At 39.1% G+C, this 24,532-nt stretch overlaps 1 protein-coding gene across 1 annotated transcript in view; it reads right to left on the bottom strand.

Annotated features, from left to right (window-relative positions):
• The window catches only part of POLA1 (DNA polymerase alpha 1, catalytic subunit), a 291,963-nt gene that overhangs the window by 65,300 nt on the left and 202,131 nt on the right, over positions 1 to 24,532 (bottom strand). The window lies entirely within an intron of this gene.

Below are 24,532 nucleotides of genomic sequence, written 5' to 3'. Positions count from 1 at the left end.
CAATATAACAGAAAAATAAATGAATATTGGGGAGGGGGTAGCTTTGGAGATCACTCAACGAGTGTATCCCCTAATTTCAACTTCCATATCAAGCAGCTATTTTTTAATGAAGGGGGGTGAATAAGGAGAGAATCATCCTAATGATTTGTCCCCCTCATATAGCATACATACCTTTCGTAATTCAAAATAAATCCTGCCACTTCGATCACAGATTACTACTTGCGAAGCTACAGACTGATTACCCCTGCTGCCAAAAAACTGATTTTGTCAAATTGCAAATTCCTATGCACCCTTGACAATTTGCACTGTTAATTGGGAAAAGTGGTACTGTGCTTCCTAACTGGGACCTGTCCAGGCTAGCAGGAAGTTAAACAATTTCTGAAAACCATTTAACATGTACTGCTATCCTATGAGCTCGATTTTATGACGCCTGGCGACAGGGACTGGCCCACAGATACAACATGGTGAATGAAGCGCAGACCTGGGAACATCCTGACCACTTGCTCCATGCTCATCCTTAAGTGGGCAACATATGACCTCTGAGAGATACCATGTGAAATGAAATAACCAAGGCTTTTCATCTCACCCATGTCAAAACAATGTTTAGTGACTTTGACAAGTTCTGATTCAACTAATCATAGCATCCTCGAGTTTATCTAGAGTCACTGTGTATTCTCCTAAGCCACTGTATCTCGCCCTGTGTGGGGAAAAACATCTGCAGTCAATTCAACAATCAAAGTGAGAATTATTTGGTGAATCACGTTCACATGCATTTCTATTTCTTTTAAATTGGCTGCCCTAGGAACTTATTGATACTTTCCTTCCTCCTATAGGATTAGATAGGTGGGAAACCCTTTATGCCAGAGGACAAGGAGCTAGGGCTTTGGTGTCTTCTTTGGGGATGGGGGTGTGCTTCCAAGGTGAAACAACTCAACGCTCAGAACTTCTTAAATGAGAAACTCAAAAGACAAGCATGTTACCAGTTCTCACCTGCTGCCTTGGATGAATGTGAAATCTAACATCAACTGAGCACCTACTATGCACCAGTAACAAAGCACATACAAGCTAACTCACACAGTAAGGACTCTACAGATGTTCGTTGGTTGAATGAATGAATCAGTGAATGGCCACGATAACCACGTTGTTTGTACAATCCATGCAGCAGGGTCAGGTGGCACCCACAGACTAGCATTTGACTAGGAACTAAAAGAAAACCACTATCTACAACTAGATACAGAAACGGTCTTATTTTTGAAGGGAATCTCTTTGGATAACCAAGTATTAGATCCCAGGATCCTCACTGGCTATTAATGATGAAAAACTACAGCCAACTTAACTGGGTACAGAAGTAACTGAAATTTAGTTATTAGAGCTCAATGGCTGACCTTCCTGCTCACTCCATTATAAAATCTGTTACTAAATTTAGTGTATTTCAAACTTCTTTGGCCATTACAAATGGTATCTATAAATATGAGGCTGCAGAAATAACCCACATGGAGCTATTCATCAGCCAGGTCTATTGTCTTTTTTTGTGTGCATTCCTTCCACGAGTCTCTCTTTCTTTACCTGAACCTATTTTAAAAAGTATACACCTAGAAGCCTATTTTATTTCTTATTAGCTATTCTACAATATGCATCATCATTATACTATTATACACCAGTTATTTTTAGTGAATCCTGATTACTGCTTCCTGGGGGGAAAAAAAGGAGGACGACAGCGATTAAGTTATTTGTTTAGTTTTTTAGATTCAGCAGTAATTGCTGGTACACATCTCCCTGACTGCACACATGCTGCAGGTTGAATAGAACACTGAAATTACCTCCTTCATAATAGTTTGTTTTGATAATGTATTGTGTGTCGAGATGATGAGAAACAGTTGCTGTCAATTTGATTAGCCATTATATTTTTATGTTAATTGCCATTATTGGGTCCATTCTGTTTAGTGTCACCATAGAAGCCATACAATGTTAGCATAAATAACAAATTGGAGTAAATTAGGAAGATATATTTTTGCCAATTCATTTTAATTGCCCCTCAGTCCTTCCGTTGGTTAACGCAGCTGTTGACCCATAATAAGCGCTGGGTCAATATAGCTGCTTGTCAATTCAGAAATGCAAAGTGCTGTGTTGCTGGTAATGGATATACAACAACCTTTGCCAGCCAACTGAAGTAAACGAGTGACAACCCACATGAAGGAATAAAGCGTCAGCCACGGAGTTTAGTGACCTGATATTAGTAGGCAGGCTAATTGAAAGTCACTGCTTAAATGGATAAGGAAAATAGGGGAAAAAAATTAAAAAGGAGTTATATATTTTAAAAAAATATACCAACACCTCCTGCCCTTTTGATTCCTGACATATTTTGCAATTAGTAAACTGGTTGAAAACAAAAGGCCCTATTAGATTTTCAATGTCAAATACAATTAAGTGGTTTTAAAGAACACACATGAAACGGAGAAAACTATAGTTTAAATGAACAAGAATAACACTTTTGTTTTCTTGATTTTGCACCGTTAATTTGTGATCACTTAGAGGTTTTTTTTTTATCATTACCATCTTTTCTCTTTTGCCTTTGATGATAAACTTTTCTAATCAAGAAACCTGACACCCTCTAGTCTTCTCTGAGATCTTCAGCAGGTTTTTTCCCCACACTTAAATGCCCATTTTGATACAAGATTGGATGGAAAATACTTCAAGAAAATAAGATGATATTTTAACATTTCTCTCTCTCTCCAGCTTTCACTTATTGGTTTAAAATGTTCGATTTCTTGCTCTTTCCTTGAAAATTGCACTCAACACAGTGCCTAGGCTTCTTTCAGTCTTCCTTTATAGTTAGAACATCATGTACCAAAGTGGCCAACTGTGATTTTGTAAGGACAATGCTGAGCTGAAAGAGCTACCGTGTGTATTGCACTCTGCATTCAAGTTAGTTGCTCGGAGTGTTAACAGAGTAGTAAGTGTGGGCCCCATACATACACAGGGGTAGGGAAGGAATTCCGCTTTGATATACCTGGCACAGAGGGAGGTACTTAGCAAATACTGTGGAAGAAATGAAGGGAAAAGGAAAATGGTTTAATACCACTGTTTTTAATGCATTCTTTTTGAATCCCATAATCAGATGACGTTAGAAACAATGCAAACTTCATTCTCTCTCCAAGCCAAAGCAGTGCTTTCAGATGAAAAGGTAGTTTGGTTTCCATTTAATTGTAGTCCCTGGTGTCTCTCATGAGATTACTGATCTCAGGCCCTAGATCAGTGGTCCTTCACCTGGTTGCACATTGGATTCACCTGGGGAGCTTTTAAAAAACACTGACGCTCAGACCTCAGCCCTGGAACAACTAACTCAGAACGCAAGGGGGAATGCAGGGGATGGGCACTTGTAAGGGCTCCCATGTAGTTCCAGTGGGTAGTCTGAGAAGAGAACTGCTGTCCTGCATATTACCTGTACTGGAGATACTTTTAGAACCATGGACCCAGAGCCCTCCAACCTGGCTCGAGATCAAGGAATTTACGCTAATCAAAAAAGCCTGAGAAGATTTCTTGAGAACCACTGTGAGGAAGATGCTTGCTTGTTCAAGCAAGTTACTGCAAGGTTAGGATAGGATATATTTTCATTAACATAAATACAGGGCAGGGTTAAACCTAACTTGCATTTTGGATTTTTGTTCTTTTTGTTGAACTGTAATCTACACACCAAAAGTGCACAAATAATGAGTGTATAGCTTGATGCACAAAGTGAACATATCTCTGTAATCAGCACCCAGAACAAGGAACAGAACTTTACCAGCCTCCCAGAAGCCTGCCCTTGTTCTCCTCCCATTATTCCCCAACTTCCACCTAAGGAACACAACAGAATTGCCTTAAAGACACACACACACACACACAACTTTATGTGCATAGAATCATACAGTTTGCATTCTCTTCTCTTTGGTTTCTTTTGCTCAACATTATGTTTGTAAGATTCATGCATGTTGTTGCAGGTAGTGGGAGTTTGTTTATTCTCACTGCCATAAAGTATTTCACTGAATGAATATATCATAATCTAGCCATTCTATGGATGAAGGGCATTTAAATGGTTTCCAGCTTTTTGGCTATTAAGAATGGTGCTGCTACCTGCATTCTTGTACACACCTCTGAAGTACGTATGTGTACATCTCTGTTGATTTCCATTACCTAGAAGTGGAAGTGGTGGGTCACGGGGCATGCAAATGTTCAGCTTTAGTAGGACCTGCCAAACTGTTTCCAAAGTGGCTGATTTTCAACTGACTTTCTTTTGAACTACTTTGACAACACAGTCTTTTAATTTAGCTTTCTAAGATTGCTGTATGGCGATAACCAGTCTTCTCTCGCCTGGCCTCATCTGAAGGGACAGAGAAGAAGTTAGCTAAAACTATCTTGGTATCAACTTGAAAATAAATATAACTTGCCCCTGAATTAAATTCCTTGGGGTGTGAAGAGTTGGGCTCACGACCCTAGAGATTAGCCACAGCAAAATCTTAAACTCAAGTGATCTTCCTCGTACAACCTAGAACATTCAAGGCCTGCCTTCTCACATCAACTGGTATAAACTCATAAAAGTCAAATTCATTTGGTTTAAGCCTGAATAGTATCAAACCAGGAAGGAAAATAGGCTGCCCCCAAACCCAAAACGTACTCCAAAAGTATTTTTTGATCATTAAACAAACATTCTTCCTCTTTTATGAGCACAAATAAACCAGCACTGACTATAACTTTAAAATACAATGATGGTGTATTCAACCCCACTACTTTGCAAAAGATGAAGATAGAATTTACTCTAGGCATCGCAGCATAAAGCAGATTCAGAACTCTAAACCCTGCCGGCACTGACAGAGACCATGGAGTACCATGGATAGAATTTCAATTCCTCAGGCCCACTCTCAAGAGTTCTCCACATGCCCCTCAACTGCCAGCCTGGCCACAGCCCCACCCCGCTCCTTCCCACCTTCTGTTCCAGGCAGGCAGGCCGCGTGCTCCCTCCCTCCTCTGTGCCCTGGCCCAGGCAATTCTGCCCTCCCTTTCAGGCCCATCCTTTCAGCCTTGCCTAAAGACCCAACTCAGTTTCTACCTACCTCACCAGACCTCAGTCATTGCAGTTTCTGGGAAGCCTTCGTGCCTCCATGCTTCGGTGTGCCCACTTTGTGCCTGACAGACCTAGTCACCTCTCCTCTAGAATCCCATGGCTCACCACACCCCTCCAGCCCAGAGAACACACTCCAATCGTCCTTACCGGTGTGACCACCCTCCCGTCTCCTAGGATGTGAACTCCTGAGGGCAGGGAGTGTGTGTAGTCCCCTGTGCACTGTGGGTGCCGAGGCCAGAGCCGGGCATGCGGTTGGCCCTCAAGGAAGGTTTGTGGAAGGAAGGGATTCATGGAACCCATCTCCCACCTCTCACTGAGCCTCGACATATGACCTAATGACACAACACTAGTCCCTTGAAATGATTTCTAACATTTCCTGTGTATATCTCCCCATGGCAGACTGGCTCTGGGGTCAGACTGAATCTGGTCTGAAAGTCAGTTCTGCCACTTAAAGGACTGGGTGACCTTGGACACAATGCTTAACCTATTTACACATCGATTTCTTCGTCTATAAAATGAGGCTAATAAACCTCTCAGGAATGTTGTAAAGATAACGAACTAATATGTATATGTCAATCCCAATCTCCCAATTTATCCCTCCCCCCCCTTATCTCCTGGTAACCATAAGTTTGTTTTCTACATCCATGACTCTACTTCTGTTTTGTAAATAAGTTCATTTGTACCTGTTTTTTTAGATGCCACATATAAGCGATATCATATATTTGACTTCCTGTGTCTGACTTGCTTCACTCAGTATGATAATCTCTAGGTCCACCCATGTTGCTGCAAATGGCATTATTGCATTCTTTTTTAGGGCTGAGTAATATTCCATCTCTCTCTCACACACACATACATACCACTTATACACACTACTATATATAAAATAGATAACTAATAAGAACCTGCTGTATAGCACAGGGAACTCTACTCAATACTATGTAATGGCCTATATGCAAAAAGAATGTAAAAAAAAGTGGATATATGCATATGTATAACTGATTCACTTTGCTATACACCTGAAACTAACACAACATTATAAATCAACTATACTCCAATAGGGACTTCCCTGGTGGTACAGTGGTTAAGAATCCGCCTGCCAATGCAGGGGACACGGGTTCGATCCCTGGACCGGGCAGATCTCACATGCCACGGAGCAACTAAGCCTGTGCGCCACAACTACTAAGCCCGTGTGCCACAACTACTGAGCCCGCGTGCCACAACTACTGAAGCCCGAGCGCCTAGAGCCCGTGACACAACAAGAGAAGCCACCGCAGTGAGAAGCCCACACACAGCAACGAAGAGTAGCCCCTGCTCACCACACCTAGAGAAAGCCTGCATGCAGCAACGAAGACCCAACACAGCCTAAATAAATAAAAAATAAATAAATAAATAAATGTTCCTTTAAAAAAGAAATAGCTTAAAAAAAAAAAAACCTGCTATCTCTGTTTTAGTTAACATATGCCTTTAGAATTCCAGTACCCCTCAATTTCCATACACCTTTAAGCCTTATATAAATTACTAGTCTTGATTACAAAAAGACTGAGATACGCTTTCTTGTTTTTCCTGCCACTCAATAAAATTGGTTTTCTACCCATTTTATTTGCCATATCTATATTAACTTAGTTTTTTTTTTGCAAATAGAGAACAACAGAGGGTGAAAAAAATACTGGATTGCCAACTCCACTGTACTTCTTTGCAAAGGAAATTATTTCCTTAGGCTACAGAAATAACTTATTTGGATTACTTCAATTAGTTCTAATACAAAACATTGCCACCACTTCATTAATCAGCCGCTTGTGAGGGTTACTTTTCCAAGAAGTCTTTTTGGTAATTTGATTAGGAAGAATGGTAGTGCACATTATCATCTGATTCAGTATGTCCATCAAGTAGACAATTTACAGTGAGTTCTTGATAACGATGGGCTTATTTAAAAAACACACACACACAGCAATTTCTTCATTTTAGAATCCTAGCCCTATTTTTTTTTTGGTAAAGATGAAGTTATTTTTCAATGTCTTCAGCAGCACACGGTGCTGAATAAGCATCAGGAACTATTTCAGTGCTTTAAGAGGCATTTCACTCTTTGCCTCTCCCCACAGACAACACCCCCCCAACGAATGATGCAGTAATTAAAACCTAATTATTATCTTCATTTTAAACAAAACCTAAAGTGAATACCAATTAATAACAACATACTAATGAGCATCTGCTGTGATGAAATTGAATATGAATGTGCTGCAAATTTCGGGTAATTTATTTTTTTTAGGGAAGTGCCACTGGTCGCATTCTGCTGTTAGAAGATTATATAGAATGTACACCATTTTCTATCAAGTCATTCTGCACATGGCAATTTCCATCTTAGGAGACAGGGCTGGCTTTAACGCTGCAGATGTTGAAATACCCAAATACTGGCCATGAGGTCCTCACTGGGACTGGGGACAATTCTAGGATTCTACCTTGAATTTACTGCCCTTCCTTCAGAAGTTTTCCTTTTTTAAATGTCATATTTTCTAGGTTAACCCCATGCCAAAAACCAAACAAAAACCCCAAAAGATTTCAATTTGCCCCCATCCTACATATAATCATGTATTAACATCAGCATGAGAAATATAAATACAAATTTCTAACCAGAAGAAATAATATAAAAATAAAGGTTTGTAAGTCACCTTGGATTCCACTGGAACCATAAGATGGCCTAGAAACATTTATGCAAGTAGGAGAAACCCTTGATATCTGGAAGTACTAAAGTAGTCAACTATGTTCAGATTCATTGAAGTCATTAACATCACCATACCACGAAGCAGAACGTGGAGACAGAATGAGGTTCTCTAGATTACAGCTTCAATCTCCATATCTATAGTATGGACAAGTAGCACTAGATCAGTGTTTTTCAAGTATGTTCCGTCCACATGCCTCAGAGGCTTCTCCAAATGTTTCATTCTGATTTCACTGATTATATATTCATTGTAAAAAATTCAAAACAGGCATATTCACATGTACTACCTCCCAAATTTTAAGACATGTAAGATCCCAACATATTAACTGGTGTTCTCACTGACAAATGAAAAAAAAAACAGTTATAAAGTTAAAAGACACCTATATTGATACAAATCTTATTTATCTTTTTTATAGTCGGGGATTCTGCATGAAATCTTATTTGGAAAAAAATGGTTTCCTAGATTAGACCAGTTTCTAGGGTTTCTTTCTAGATCTAAACTAGACTGAAAACTATTTTGACTTTGTTTCCCTGGCACATTCGCCTAATATATCTAACCTGGCTAAAATAAAACTCCTCTACCACTTCCCAACCCACCGCCCCCCCCCCCCACAAAAACAGGCAAAATCGACATCTAGAATGTTTGGTCAGCTTTCTAATACCTTAATAACTGGCCCCTAAGGGTCTATGATGAGCAATATCAACAGTCACTAAAATAAATGCACACGGCTACTGTAAATAAATTGATGCAACATTTAGGATGAAATCTTAACCTTGTAATTTGACCTGGATGTTAAGGCGAACTCTGGCTTAGGTGACGTCTCAGAACACGTTCTACCTCAGATGGAGAACTAGGACAAGGCTGTTATGGCCGACCCAAGGCAAGCCAAAGTCAGCCTCCCTTCACACCACTAGTCACTGTGCTCTGCTGTCCATTCATTGAACAAATTGAGCATCTACTGCATGCCAGGCACTGTTCTAGCTGCTAAAGCTATACCAGAGAATGAGAGAAACAGGATAAGATTGCAGGAGCATATAGCCCGGTGTGGGTGTGTCTTTTCCAACACTGCATTGCAGTCAAATGTGGATATTTCCATTTATCTACTCCCTTCTCATGGAAGCCACTCTCCCTAACTTTTTATAAATTTTTTTTTAAAGTTTTTAATTTTTGGCTGCGTTGGGTCTTCATTGCTGCGCTCATGCTTTCTCTAGTTGCGGTGAGCGGGGGCTACTCTTTGTTGCAGTGTGCGGGCTTCTCACTGCGGTGGCTTCTCTTGTGGAGCACGGGCTCTAGGCACACGGGCTCAGTAGTTGTGGCTCACGGGCTTAGTTGCTCCGCGGCATGTGGGATCTTCCCAGACCAGGGCTCAAACCCGTGTCCCCTGCACTGGCAGGCGGATTCTTAACCACTGCACCACCAGGGAAGCCCTCTCCCTAACTTTTTAATGGCATGTTTACCTTCCATTTCCTAACAGAATTATTTGCGTGTTTTAATTTCTATGCTACACTGAGAGGTCTCAGATGATCATATTCAATTTTAAATTCATGTCCCTTGCACTTGTATGTTAGGCTTTTCAAAGCATTTGATCTTCACAACAGCTCTGTCACATAGGAGAGAAACTAGAATTATCTTCCCTATTTGACAGAGCTCATCAAGGTGAAGTCACCTGTTCATGATCCCAAATCTGGTCAGTGAAGGGGGCAGTAATGGCCAGTTTGAAAACCTCCTAGAAAAACTGATGGAGTCAAAATTAGAATGATGGTTCGTGGCTAGAATCAAGGTTTTTTATTGCCAAATGGCATCTTATATCTTGGCCTGAATGCTGGTGTAGGATTAATTGAGGTACAATTTTAAAGTACATACATGCATGCTATTTAAAGTGGACAGAGATTTCCTGAATGCTATCGATGTGTTAAATCACACTACGCTAAAGGAGAGGCTTGATGAAATTTAGCATGACGTATTAATATCCATTTGACACTTTCTAGTTTTCAGCTCCATCTCCCCTGCATTATGCTTTCTCCCATTTGATCTTCAATAAATGAACTAGCTACTCTGATTATCCTCATTTTACAGATAAGGAAGCTGAGACTCAAAGAGGTTATGGGACTTGCCCTAGGTCATGCAGCTAGTAAGGGGCAGAACCAAGACTTGATCCCAGGTTTTCAGTGTCCAAGCCCCTTGATCTTTGTAATATGCCACTTTTCATTCATGCACTTTCAACAATGTCATTCTGCGTGTTAATCGGTTCTTTTGTGGATAGTTTTCAACCTGAAATACTTGCTTAGTGCACCAGAGAAGCAGTCTATTATAGGCACCTGGTACCTTGCTCACGCAGTTAGGCTATGGCAATGCCATGACTAGGGCACAGCCCACCATGAGTCGAAGTGGCTGGAGCACAGGGCCAAAGTGAAGGGCATTGGCCTGGGGGCTAGAGGTGGAGGCTGCAAGGAGAAACTGGCCAAGCCAAATAAAAAGCTTTCCAATGTGTATCATGGTTGCACTGGGGACACAATGTCTGTTTCTAACAATTTAATTGTCTAACAATTTAATTTTCTAATTTTTGCTCACCTTCATTCTGAGAAGCACCTTTCAGAAACTGCGTCTCTGATCGGAAAGATGTCAAAATCTGAGTTCTTAAAAGTAAAGTTTATGTTCCACACAGATCTCTGTGCATACACTTGAGAAAAATTTCATCTGGACACAGAAATTCCTATTAGAACGTAAAGAGCCTTTCCTTTCCTCTGTCTTACAAATGGAAAAACTAAGGCTCAGAGAGATCAAGTAACCTCTCTTCCCATTTATAAATAGGTGGGGGGAGAAACTCCACCTCAACGCACTGTTATGAGGATTAAATGAGATAATATGTGTGAAACACTTAGTATAGTACCTGACATACGAGTGGTAAGTAATTGGAAGTGAGTCTTGTAACTTTTTATTAGCTATGAATACTTGCCTTTGGGAAGTTTCCTGAAATAAGCCAAATAGGCACCTGCAAGAACTTGATCTTTTTTTTTTCTTTTTTAATTTTGGTGAACTTCATTCAAGAGCCAAGGCCAAACAATATACTCTTATAATTCTGAGTAAAAGTCTTTGATTATGTAAGCAAATTTAAAAAAAAAACACAACAACGATGGAGTGGTAAGATTTCAGTACCAATCACTATAAACAAAGACTTGACTTGATTTCTACCTCTCCAATAGGCTGAAAGAGGACAAAATATTTCCTCACTTTTAATCTCTTCGTAGCTAATATAGCAGTTCTGTTTAAGGTACTGTAACCTCCTTAAGGATAGAGATCCTATCATAAATATCTCAGGACTCCCAAGATCCTGGCATAGGGAGGATGAAGACGCCAACAACATAAGCTCTTTAGAAGAAAGGTGCTAAGTAAAGCCAAGGTATTTTATTTATTTATTTATTTATTTATTTTATGGCTGTGTTGGGTCTTCGTTTCTGTGCGAGGGCTTTCTCTAGTTGTGGCAAGTGGGGGCCACTCTTCATCGCGGTGCGCGGGCCTCTCACTATCGCCGCCTCTCTTGTAACGGAGCACGGCTCCAGACGCGCAGGCTCAGTAATTGTGGCTCACGGGCCCAGCTGCTCCGCAGCATGTGGGATCTTCCCAGACCAGGGCTTGAACCCATGTCCCCTGCATTGGCAGGCAGATTCTCAACCACTGCGCCACCAGGGAAGCCCAAGCCAAGGTATTTTAAACTGTTAAATGTGAAAATATGAAATGAGGCAAGTACAGTGTGGTTGTTAAGAGCACAGACTCTAGAACCAGTCTGAATTCAAATCCTGGCTCTACCACTTAGTAGATACGTGATCTTGGGCAAGGCATCTAACCACATTCTCCATTTCCTCATCTGTAAAAGAAGGATGACAACAGTGCCTCATAGGATTATGGTGCAGATTAAGAGTTTAAATAGAGGAAATGCCTACAACAGTGCCCGAAACAGTAGGTAGCATGTTTGCTTTACAACTTTTTTTGGTTAAATGTGGCTACAAAAAACCCTTAATGTATCTTGATACTCTGTTTTGTTCTACTGTCTCTGTATGTCAGCCTATAATGAGGTTATACACCTTATAAGCTATTAGAAGACAGAAATTGTAGCTATGAATGTAGTTTTAAAATGATTGACAGCGTCACAGAATACCACAGGCTCACATATATAATGATGCTGAGGAATATTCAAGAAATGGTGGGGCGTTTTTTGTTTTGTTTGTTGTTAGGGGAGGTCAGTTACTACTTTAACAGAAAGTGAAGAGGTAGATTTTGGAGAGGCCTTGGCTGACTCCTTTCCATCTTGCTTTTTGGCATAAGGTCTTATATTAATGATAAAGGGTAAATACACCAAACAGTGGATAACTGTGTGGCTTCTGCAGTCAGACAGGCTCTCCTTCAAATCCTGGCTCTGACATTTATCGTAGGCAGAGTCCTAGGATGAGTCAACCTCTCCAAGCCTCAGTTTCCTCATCTGTAAAACACCCATGCAAGTTTTGGGAGGATTAAATCGGATAATGCATATAAAGTGTCTGGCACAAGTGTACTGTCTGGCACATGGTAAGCACTCAGTTCACCTTAGCTATCATTTAAGCGTTACACTCGGTAATACTCTTGCCTTGATTCTAAGACACCTATCATCACATTTGAATGTTTCTGAAACAAAGATTTTTCTTATAACTGCTGTCTTTGCTAACAATTTTCTTCTCCCCTGAAAGGCTGTTACTAAATCAGTGGTGTGTCTTATAATTGATGTTATAAACAGATTTAACATTTATGCCTCCCTTGTTCTCCTAGTTCATTAGTTAAGACTCAGTTCTTGATACTATTCAGTTCTACTGGTCAGACTACATTAGGTTGTTATACTGTTCTAGTCAGCTCAGTCAATGAAATAAATCCACATAACTTATACCTAACATGGCCACTAGGCTTTAAGGCCACAGACTCCCCATCCTAAGCAGCCACCATCAAAATACAAGATAAGAATTAAATTCTCTTACTGATAATTTACTGGAGTCCAATGGTTTGGATGTCCTACAGGAAATTTCAGGTAGCTATTAACATAATTTAGTTACTGAAACTCATTACACATCCAAACGACTCATGGTAGATAGATGTCTTATGATTTTCCTCCATGTTTTGTACGAGAAGTTATTCAGTAACAAGTCACTGTAGTTATACTTTTCCAATGTCAGTAAATTAGTTTTCACAATGAAAAAAAAGTAACAAAAGGAAGGGTATTAATGTACATGCACATGTAATTCACTAATTCCTCATCTGAATTCTTCCAACTTGCCAGAATTATATTAGCACTGCAAAAACAGAGCCAACAAAAACACTAGTTTGGCTGCTCTTTGCCCTTTCTTTCTATAGTGCATTAGAAATTACAGTATTAGACACTTGTTTAATTAGAAACTAGCCTTGCTTGTATTCAAGACCCAGTCTTTCCTACTGAAAGCTTACCTAGGCCACCTTCTACTTACAATAGGAAACCAAACCATTCTATACAGAGGTGTTAAAACAAGCAAAACAAAAACTGGCTAATGGACTTTCCTTGGAATAAAATGCACAGGCATGAACGTGTTCTCTCCTGACTACTTTCACCTAAAAAGGAAGGAAACAGTAATTTCCTGTAACTTTTTTTAACAAAGATTTGAGACCTAGGAAATTATATGTGGAAAAATCAGAAAAACAGAAACAAAAATCCTGCCCAGGCTCTATACATCTAGGTCTCAAAGCATGGGATGCCCTTTGATAATATATCCCACTAACGCTCTCTCTCCCCTTTTAAAAACTGTCCTCAGGTACCTGGGATAGGCTTCATCCCAGCCGCAACAGATTTAGGTCCTATTCCACTGTTTTTCGGTCTTATCTCCCATGCTCTATCATACTCTATCTGGCGTTTGCACAGAAAGTTCAAGGATCAACAATGAACCATTCCTTAGTTCCTAAGCCTACATTATGCCTGCATCTTATTGGATTCCTTGGCAGGTTGCATCGACATGAAAAAGTGTCTCGTTTCTTCTGCATTCCTCCTGGCTCCACTTGTTCTGTAATCCTCAATGACTGTAACCGAAGTGTCTCAATTTGAGCTCCAGCAGGTCTGTTTCTCTCAAATCGTTTGTCACCGCTCACCTATCTCACTTGAGTCACCACCACCTTGGATATACACACTGTGGTGCTCAATTATTTGGATGCAGTTAGTCCGCTTCCTTGTTCTTCCTCTTTCCTGCCTTGGGCCACTTCACTTCTCAGCCGTTTTTCAACCAGCAAAGTGAGAAAAAGTAACACACCTTCCTGAAATATGGTACTGGCATATAGCAGGTATTCAATAAACACTGTTCCAATATTGAGTAAGTAAAGCATGAAATCAGGCAAATGTTTTTTTTTTAGCAATAATCTAAATAAAGGCTCAGAGGGACAAGTGGAGATGACTGGTTAAAAATTCAAGTTCTCGTTATTTGTGACTTTCATCTTTCCAGATGAGTGGTTTTCAAACATTTTCTCAGTAATAGAACCTATTGTTATAGATGAACTTTAATAGAGGAACCTCATAAATAAAACAGGTAATAGTGGAAATACTCCAGGGGTACCTTTGGATAAGGTCAGGGGCCTCACCCATAGAACACAACTTCAAACTCTTCTTAATTCTAACAAAATCCCACGAGGTATATGCAGAATGTAGGAGCTAGAGCCCTATGTTCTCCAAATAGGCCCATTAGTTTTGTGAAGAAATGAAAAGGGCAAATTGGTACATCAATCAGCTGAAGATGAGGATGTTAATTTGCTAAGCCTAATATGGAACGGTGTAAATCACAGCCATTATAAAATAAAAGGAAAGAAAACATCTTTATTGGAATATTGTTCCCCTTTAGAGCTGGCATAAGTGGGCAGAAGCCTGGAGGCAGCTTGAGCATTCAGTCATACACAGGCCTGTGGGAGGTCCCACCCACCAATATTACTCCACCCTAATCTATTTCACCTCACTCAGACACACTGTTTAACAGTTGTGAATGTAAAATAACCTTAACCAGTAATTTCAAACCAGGAGAACAAAAGGAACATGATTGAAACTAATTTACATTTTCAATTATCATTACAAAATTTAGAATTTGTGCTCTTATTTTTGTGGTCTGCTTGTTTTTAAATGATCACCTTTAACTGACAGGAAGGGGTATGTGTGAAAGGGGTTCCAGAATGCTGGCTAGATAAAAACAAACCAGGACTGAGATTCTCTTTTCTCCATGATGCTGTGTTCCCCCCTCAATAAATAAGACAGAAGAATGGTAACTATAAGCAAATACATGTCTATACTGCATAAAAGAATGCAGAGCTTCCTGAACTCTACCATTGTTTTTAAAAACAAAAATCACCCTGCTCTAAAATCCCGAATTTCCCATTCAAAACTCTGTCATGTTTTCAAGGCTTTACTTTCTTATTTAAATGGTTAGAACCTGCATGAGTGGCCTGACACTCTGATGCCCAAACCTATCCCATCTATTTCTTAAAATCTGGGCTTAGTAAAGACCTCCCTTTGTTTTTACTTTAGCAATGAGAATATTAATGTTTTGTTCCTTAAAAGAGATTTTTGTCATAGTTGAATATTTTCTCCTTGAGTAGATTTCTTGACAAAAAGCTTAGCAGGGGCTCCCAATCACACATCTATTTAGGTGGGCTGTGTTTTCAAGGTGGCAGCTTTGGAACTTACCTCATGTAACCTCAATGCCGGACATTAAATTCATCTAATTTCTTTGCGTAAAAGGCGGTCTTTTTGCTCTATGTCTCCACATATACCCTTGTATCTGAAAAGATTTATCCTTGAAGCACAGTTATATCTTTTTATCACCAGGCCACAGAAATTTGATTTTCTTTAATTTTTTAAAAATTAATTAATTAAAAAATTTTTTGGCTGCGTTGGGCCTCCATTGCTGCACGCGGGCTTTCTCTAGTTGTGGTGAGCGGGGACTACTCTTCCTTGCGGTGCGCAGGCTTCTCATTGCGGTGGATTCTCCTGTTGCAGAGCACGGGCTCTAGGCATGTGGGCTTCAGTAGTTGTGGCACATGGGCTCAGTAGTTATGGCTCGTAGGCTCTAGAGTGCAGGCTCAGTAGTTGTGGCACACGGGCTTAGCTGCTCCGCAGCATGTGGGATCTTCCCAGACCAGGGCTCAAACCCATATCCCCTGCACTGGCAGGAGGATTCTTAACCACTGCGCCACCAGGGAAGTCCCCTGATTTTCTTTAATTTTACCTTTAAAAATTTCACAGTAAGATTGATTTGGGAGAGAGGTACAGTTCTATGACTTTTAGCACATGTAACACACATGACAATCAGGATACACAACAGTTCCATCACCCCCCAAACTCCCCTTTGCTGTCCCTTTGTATTCAGACCATTCTCTAATCCATGACAACCACTGATCATTCTAGTTCTGAAATTTCAAGAATGCCATATAAATGGAATTAAACAGTATGTAGTCTTTTGAGTCTGGCTTTTTTTCACTCAGCATAATGCCTTTGAGAGCCATCCAAGTTGTTGGGTGTATCAGTAGTCTGTTCCTTTTTATTGCTGAGTAATACTCCATGGTATGAAAGCACCACAGTTTATTCATTCACCCATTGAAGTGTGTTTGAGTTGTTTCCAGTTTTGGGCTATTATGAATTCAGTTACTTAGCAACATTTCTGTACACGTTTTTATATGGGTATAAATTCTCATTTCTCTAGGGTAAATACCCAAGAGGATTGCTAGGTCATATGGAAAGTGTATATTGATCTTTATGAGAAATTGTCAAACTGTATTCCAGACTGGAGGCACCATTTTACATTCCCACCAGCAAAACAAGTACGAAAGTTCCTGTTGTTCCACATCCTCACAAGCACTTGGTATTGTCAGTATTTTGTATTTTAACCATTGCAATAAGTGTGGAGTGGTATCTTGTCAGGGTTTCAATTTGCATTTCCCTGATGCTAATAATGAAACAACTTTTCACATTCTTATTTGTCATCTTTATGTCCTCTTTGGTAAAGAATCTGTTCAAGTCTTTTGTTTATTTTTAAATTGGATTGGTTGCCTTTTTTTTTTTACTGAGTGTTTTGAGAGTTCTTTACATATACTGGATACAGGTCCTTCGTTGGATAGGTGATTTGTAAACATTTCCTCCTAGTTTGTGGCTTGTCATTTCTTTCCCTTAACAGTGTCTTTTCCAAAGCAAAGGTTTTTATCTTGCCAAGATTTTTCCTTTTTTTAATGAATCATGATTTTGATCTCATGTCTAAGAACTCTTCACCTAGCCCTAGGTCATGAAGAGTTTCTCTTACGTATTACTTCTTAAAGCTTTATAGTTTTATTGATACATTTAGACCTATGATATATTTTTTAAATTTCTGTATAAGGTAAGAGCTTTAGCTCAAAGTTTATTTTTTCTGCATATGGATGCCCAATTTTTCCAACATTACATGTTGAAAGGGCTATTCATTCTTCATTAAATTGCTTTTGCATCACTGTCAAAAATCAAATAGCCACACTTGTTTGAGTCTATTATTTCTATTCTCTTCCATGGGTCTAGGTTTCTATCTTTTTGCCAATTACACACTGTTCATTACTATAGCTTTATTTTAAGTCTTGCAATTGATTATTAATTCCTCCAACTTTATTTTTTTTCAATTATGAATTTACTTAACAGATATAGGACTATTGAGGTTATCTACTTCATCTTGGATGAATTTTTATAGTTTTTGATCTTTGAGGAATTGGTCCGCTATCCTTAAATTGTCAAATATGTTTAGTATTCCCTTATTATGCTTTTAAAGTCTGTGGAGGTCTAGCATTCTGGATATTACTAATTTGTACCTTTTCTCTTTTTATCTCTGTCAGCGTTGCTGGAGGTTTATCAGTTTTATTGATCTTTTCAAATATTCAGATTTTGGTTTCACTGAGTTTTTCTATACTTTCAATTTAATTGATTTATCTTCACTATTTCCTTCCTTCTGTTTGCTTTGGGTTTATTGTGCCCTGCTTTTCAAAAAAAATTTTCTTAAAGTGGAAACTCAGATTACTGATTTGAGACCTTTCTTTTTTTTGTAATACAAACATTTAATGCTATCAATTTCCCTCTAAGCACTGCTTTACGTGCATCATCCTACTGTGTTCATTTTTTTACTTTCTCCCTTTGATCCTCACCTGATTCTGACAGCATGATTATTTAATAGTTAACTGTCAAATTAACTGACTTATATTACCAACTGGGTCAATATACAATCTCTTGGCACTTGCTACTTGAGTATTTTACAGATTTTGTATGTGTCCATGATGCATAAATAATGGTATAAGCATTCAAATATCGGTAATTGGCCTACTTTGTATTATGGTAGGCATCACAGTATATATTGTCTCAATCACTGTTTGATATGTTGTATTTTCATTTTCACTCAGTTCAAAATATTTTCTAATTTTCCTTAAGACCTCCTTTTTGACCCATGTGTTATTTAGAAGTGTGTTGTTTAATTTCCAAGAACTTGCAGATTTTCCGGTTATCTTTCTCTTACTGACTTCTAATTAATTTAATTCCATTATGGTTAGAGCATATACTTGGTATGATTTCAATTCTTTTAAGTTCATTAAAGTTCTTTTTATGACCCAGAATATAGTCTATCTTGTTGAATGTTCCATGTGCACTTGAAAAGAATGTGGATCGTGCTGTTGTTGGGTGGGGTATACTATACATATCAATTAGATCCCATTGGTTGACAGTTCTTCTATATCCTTGCTGATTTTTTTTGATGTTATTAAGGATTTATTATTTTTAGTGTTATTTTTACTTTATATTATCTTTAATTTTTATGTTACTTTTTAGGTATGATCAAGATTTGTAATAGTAGAATATTAGAAACAATGAAAAGCCTATAGAAGATGGTTAATTAATATGATATAATTTAAAATGATACTTAAAGAGTCTATAGGGCATACCTGAACTGCGACAAAGACTCTCAAAGTCTCTGTTTGAATTAGGAATACAACAGAGTCAAAAGATACATAAAGGGAGAAAGAAATTCCAAACTTCTTCTGGCTTGAGAAACCTCTCAAGTATTTCAGAAAGCAGAGATACCAGTTAAAATAATTATCAAAAGAGGGATAAATTTTTACTTGCTGATTTTTTATCCAATATTTCTATCAGTTACTGAGAGAGGAGTGATAAAAATTGCCAAGTATAATTATGAACTGTCTATTTCTCCTTTCAGTTCTGCCAGTTTTTGCTTCAGGTATTTTGAAGCACTGTTGTTAGGTGCACACAGATTTGGGGTTGTTATCTCTTCTTAGTGAATTAGCTCTTTTTTCATTATGTAAAATCCCTCTTTATCCCTAGCAATTTTCTTTGCTCTGAAGTCTAATTTTCTGCTATTAATATAGCAACTCTAACTTTCTTTTGATTAGTGTTTACATGGTATACGTTTTGCCATTTTCTACTTTTAACCGACCTATATCATTATATTTGAACTGAGTTTCTTGAAGACATTTTATAGTTGCATCATTTAAAAAAATACATTCTAATAATTTCTTTTAATTGGTGTATACACATTTAGACTATTTGCATTTAATGTAGTTATTGATATGTTTGGATTTGGGTCTACCATCTTATTATTTGTTTTCTGTTTGTTCTCTGTTTTTCCTTCCTCTTTCCCATTTCCTGTCCTCTTTTGGGTTATTCGAACGTTTTTAAATTATTTAATTAAATTAACTGTGGTTTTGACAACATCTCTTTGTAAAGTTCATCATTAAAGATGACAACGTAAGTACTTAATTTAGAATCAAAATTTTACCACTTTATGTAGAACATAAAAACCCACATAGGTCCCTTTTCCCTCCTCCATGTTGTAGTTTTCTCACATATTAGACCTACATACACTGAAAACCTTAGCAGACAATGCTGCAATTTTTGCTTTCACCTATCAAATATATTTCAAATAACTCAAGAAGAGAAAAACAGTCTATTATGTATACCATTACTTTTTCTCTTCCTTCATTCTTGATGTTCCAAGTTTCCTTCCAGTATCATTTCCCTTTTCTCTGAATAACTTCCTTTATCAATTCTTTCAGAGCAGGTCTGCTGGCAATGAATTCTGTTAGTTTTCCCTCATCTGAAAATGTCTTTCTTTACCTTTACTCCTAAAGATTTTTTTTGGGCTAGATTAAAAAATCTGAGTCAGGGGGCTTCCCTGGTGGCGCAGTGGTTGAGAGTCTGCCTGCCAGTGCAGGGGACACGGGTTCGAGCCCTGGTCTGGGACGATACCACATGCCGCGGAACAACTGGGCCCGTGAGCCACAATTACTGAGCCTGCGTGTCTGGAGCCTGTGCTCCACAACAAGAGAGGCCGCGATGAAGAGTGGTCCCCGCTTGCCACAACTAGAGAAAGCCCTTGCACAGAAACGAAGACCCAACACAGCCATAAATAAAATAAATAAATAAATAAATATTTTAGGGTAAAAAAAATCTGAGTTGATAATTCTTTTCTTTTAGCACTTTAAAAACACTGTTCCACTTCCTCTGGCCTCCATGGTTTCTGATAAGAAACAGTCATCATTTGAATAATTTTCCCTTATAACACATCATTTTTCTCTGGCTGTTTTTAAGATTTCTGACCTTTTTTTTTTCTCCCCCCAACAGTTTGATTCTGATGTGTTCAGGAGGGAATTTCTTTGGGTTTATCCTGTTTGGGATTCACTGAGCTTTGTGAATCTGTAAGTTTGTCTTTTGCCAAACTTGGGAAATTTTCACATTATTTCTTCAAATATTTTTTTCAGCCTGGTGCTCCTCCTCTTTTTTTTGGACTCCAATGATATGAATGTTAGACTTTCTATTATTGTCCCACAGGTCCCTGAGGCTCTGTTCTGCTCAACCCCTCTGTCTCTTTCTCTCTCTCCTTCATATTGGATAATTTCTACTGATCTATCTTCAAGTTCACTGGCTCTGTCCTGTGTCATCTCCATTCTGCTACTGAGCACACTCAGTGAGTTTTTAAACTTTGGTTACCATATTTTTTGGTTCTAATATATTTATTTGGCTCTTCTTTACATTTCCTATTTCTTTTGTCATATAACTGTAACATCAGTGTCACTTCAATGTTGACTTTTGGTTTTTTTTTTTCCTTCCCATTCAAGTTGGGCTTTTCCTGGTTCTTCTTATACCAGGTAATTTTGCATTGTATCCTGGACATTTTGAATAGTATGAGTCTATGGGTCTTACTTAAATCATATGGACAATGTTGATGTTTTTGTTTTAGCAGGCAACTGACTTCATTAGGTTTGGGTTGTGAGTTCCAACCCACTTTCTGTGGACTGTGGCCCTGATCTCAGTTCAGCTTTCAAAACTGTTGCAGCATTTTTTATATCTGTCCCATGTGTACACCACCCAGAAGTCAATCTGGGTTTTGGGTTGTGGTCTTTTATTTCAGTTCTCAAAGTTTTTGGTATGCTGATTAGGCTCAGATCCTTTCCTTTCAGATTGGGGGATGAGCTCCAAAGCCCACAAACAACTTTATGGGGTCACTTTCCCTGAGGTTGTGTCTGTCTATGATCTCTATGGTACGTTCTAGTTCCCAGCAGCTAGCCAGAAAGCTTTACCGCCTTCCTTCCTTCCTTAAGGGGGGGGGGGAGGGGGAGTAACTGAGTGTTTTGGCTCTTGGTGATTCCCACTGCAGCTTCTGTTGCCACCATAAGATCACTTGGGGGCTGGAGCATGAGAATGAAACAAAGAAAAAGAAAAAACCTGGGGGATTTCCACATTCTCTCTGGGTGTTAGGAGTTCCTTACTTGTCTAATCCATGTTCGTAACTTTGCTTAAGATCTGGATCAAAATTCTTATCTTGTAAGAAGCTTTACTTTACTAACTCTACCCTCTTTAGCACTGATGCATTAATTCTATAATATATTGTTACTTTTTCTTTTCTTTTCTTTTTCTTTTTTTGGCTGCACCTCACAGCATGTGGGATCTTAGTTTCCCTGGCCAGGGATTGAACCTGCGCCCCCTGCAGTGGAAGCAGGGAGTCTTAACCACTGGATCACCAGCGAAGTCCCTATTGTTACTTTTTAAGAACTTTTGTTTTGCTTCAAATGTCTGTGCTTGGTTCCTTATATTGAAGCTATGTAAGGGCAGAACCCATGGCTTCAAAACCTTTTTACTTGCCACACCCCAGACAAGCAGCCTGGAGAGAGACAATATTCAATAATTACCTGGTTCACAGATGTTCCAATCAGTCTTTGTAAAAATAACAAAAATTTTGCACATTATGAGGATGAGGACAGAACAATAAAGTAGGGGGAAAATAAGGTGCTAGTTAATAATAAAGATAAAACAAGGTACAGTTGGTTCCACTACAATGCTTATTTTGAAAATGAGAATTTATTCCAATGCCACTGACATACCAGGGAACAATGTGAACATAATGTGAATTATGTTCACATAATTCACATTATGCAGGATTTTATCTATAAGAGACACTAGGTGAATGCAGAAAACTGCACCCAGATGAACCAAGCCACAGAGGAATATATGTAACACACATGTACATACACCCCTCAACCCCTGCCCAGCTACCTCGGTTCACTGAGTGTGTTATGAGCTACACTCATCCACATCTGGTGTTTGTTATAATTTTCCTTCCAATTTCAGACAACCTTCCTTCCAGCACTTCACCATGACTCACAAGCTGCAACTCTTCTGATGTTCACTTTCACAAGCAAACTTCAGGTCTTTTTCACGGTAAAATGCTGTATTTGTTGTAGTATTTATGTATTTCTTAGCTATTTAAGATATATAATATTACACCACTGTTTTCATTAGGTTCCTATATTCTTGTTTGTGTCACTGATGAAGTTTTTGTGTGCTGTGCTCCTAACCCCTGTGTTTTTCCCATAAACCATTTGGTCGTTATTGTGTGATTTTACATAACTTGATGATTTTTTGAAACACATGTATGGCGTTATAGGAGAGCTGAGTGCAAATGGAGAGGAGGGGAAGGAAGACTGGTGGAAGGACAAGGTGTAAGAATAAAAACAAAGAACAGGATATGGAGCACAATCCCAATGTTTTCTTAATTTCAAGATTTGCCCAAGAAGATTTTCTTTGATCTATAATGATCCAAAAAGAAGAGCATAGTCTGACACCACTAAACTGGGGTCTGGCAGCTAACCAAACCAAAGATTAGTCTGCTCTAAAGATTTAACTTCAATCTACTGCTTCAGAGTAGAAGCGACACAGCTTCCTAAAGCTGGTTTCCCTAACAGAGCATCACCTAAATAAGACTCTCTAGGGAAAGAGTAGGAGAAGGTGCAGAAGAGACCCCACAAGAATGTCTTCTGCCTCCTCATCTCCAGCTATTCATATCCTACCGATCCTTCCACTCCTAGCTTACATCTCACCTTTTCTATACAATCATCTCAGCTTTGCCTTCTCTAACCACTTATGTACATGTTTAGACTAAAATTAGTATAGCAGTTGTTAATTACTTCCTGCCACCCCTTCAGCACACCTGCATACAGATGAACACACACCCATCTGAAACAATGGCTTGTTCCAGCTGTGATTCTCATGACTTTCAGGGATCTCTCCATAGGGGTAGGAGTGTGTGTCTGTGTGTGTGGTGTGTCTCTGGTCCAGTAATTTTGTTTCATCAGCTAGACTGTGAGCTTAAAGTGGAACACAAGTCATTTTCCCCTCAAAAGCCTGTTAAGAGCAAGGATAGTGCTATGCTGTGTGTGTGTGTGTGTGTGTGTGAGTCCAGAAGATCTTTTGTGTTTTTTGTATGGCAAAAGAGTCGGCCATTAAGTCTGTGTTTAGGAAGAACCAGTGATTTGGGTAAAGAATCTATGCATTTATTTACCTTGAAAATTATTTATTTTTAGGTGAGTAATTAAATGCATTAGAATTCAATTCAGAACCAATGGACTATAGGAAGGAAACCCTCTGCCTTTCACTCTATATAATAACATGGGGAAACAAAGATCTGACTAACAAATCCTACCAGTTCTGGCTTAAAAATGCATCTAGAATCTAACCACTTCTCACAAGCTGCCCTGCTATCCTGTTGGTCAAGCTGCCAGCATCTTTTGCCTGGATCACAGCAGTCAAAGTAGTTCACTTCAAGTCAGATCATAGCACTCCTCTGCTCAGAACTCCTCAATAGCTCCCCATCTCCCCCAGAATCGAAGTCAAAGTCCTCACAATGGTCTGTATGGCCCCTCAGAGTCGGTCTCCCCCCACCACCTTCCCTGTTACCACTCTCCCCACTGTTCGCTCATCTCTTGCCACACTGGCTCCTTGCAATTCCTTAGCCATGCCCAGCACCCTCCGATCTCAGACCCTTTATACTTTATACAAGGCCACATACCCTTGTGCCTGGTATGCTTTTCCTCCACATACCTGCATGACTCACTGCCTCACACCCTTATGGCCTTTTCTCAACATTGAGAACTTCCCTAACCACCCTATAGAGATTAGGAACCCCCAGCTGTCTCAGCCCTTTCCTCCTAACACAGCTAAATTTTTCTCTACAGTACCTGTCACCACTTACCCTGCCACAGAACTACTGGGTGTTCTGTCTTCCCATACTGGAAGGTCAGTTCCATGAGGACAGGGACTTAGTTTAGTTCCCTGCTATATCCCTAGTGGCTGCAACAATGTTGGCCCAGAGTAGGTGCTCCATAAATTTTTGTTGAA

The sequence above is a fragment of the Balaenoptera musculus genome, chromosome X, assembly GCF_009873245.2.
Source record: "Balaenoptera musculus isolate JJ_BM4_2016_0621 chromosome X, mBalMus1.pri.v3, whole genome shotgun sequence".
Classification (NCBI taxonomy): domain Eukaryota; kingdom Metazoa; phylum Chordata; class Mammalia; order Artiodactyla; family Balaenopteridae; genus Balaenoptera; species Balaenoptera musculus.
Note: the sequence above shows the minus strand (reverse complement) of the source record. Positions and strands in the feature narration are given on the sequence as shown.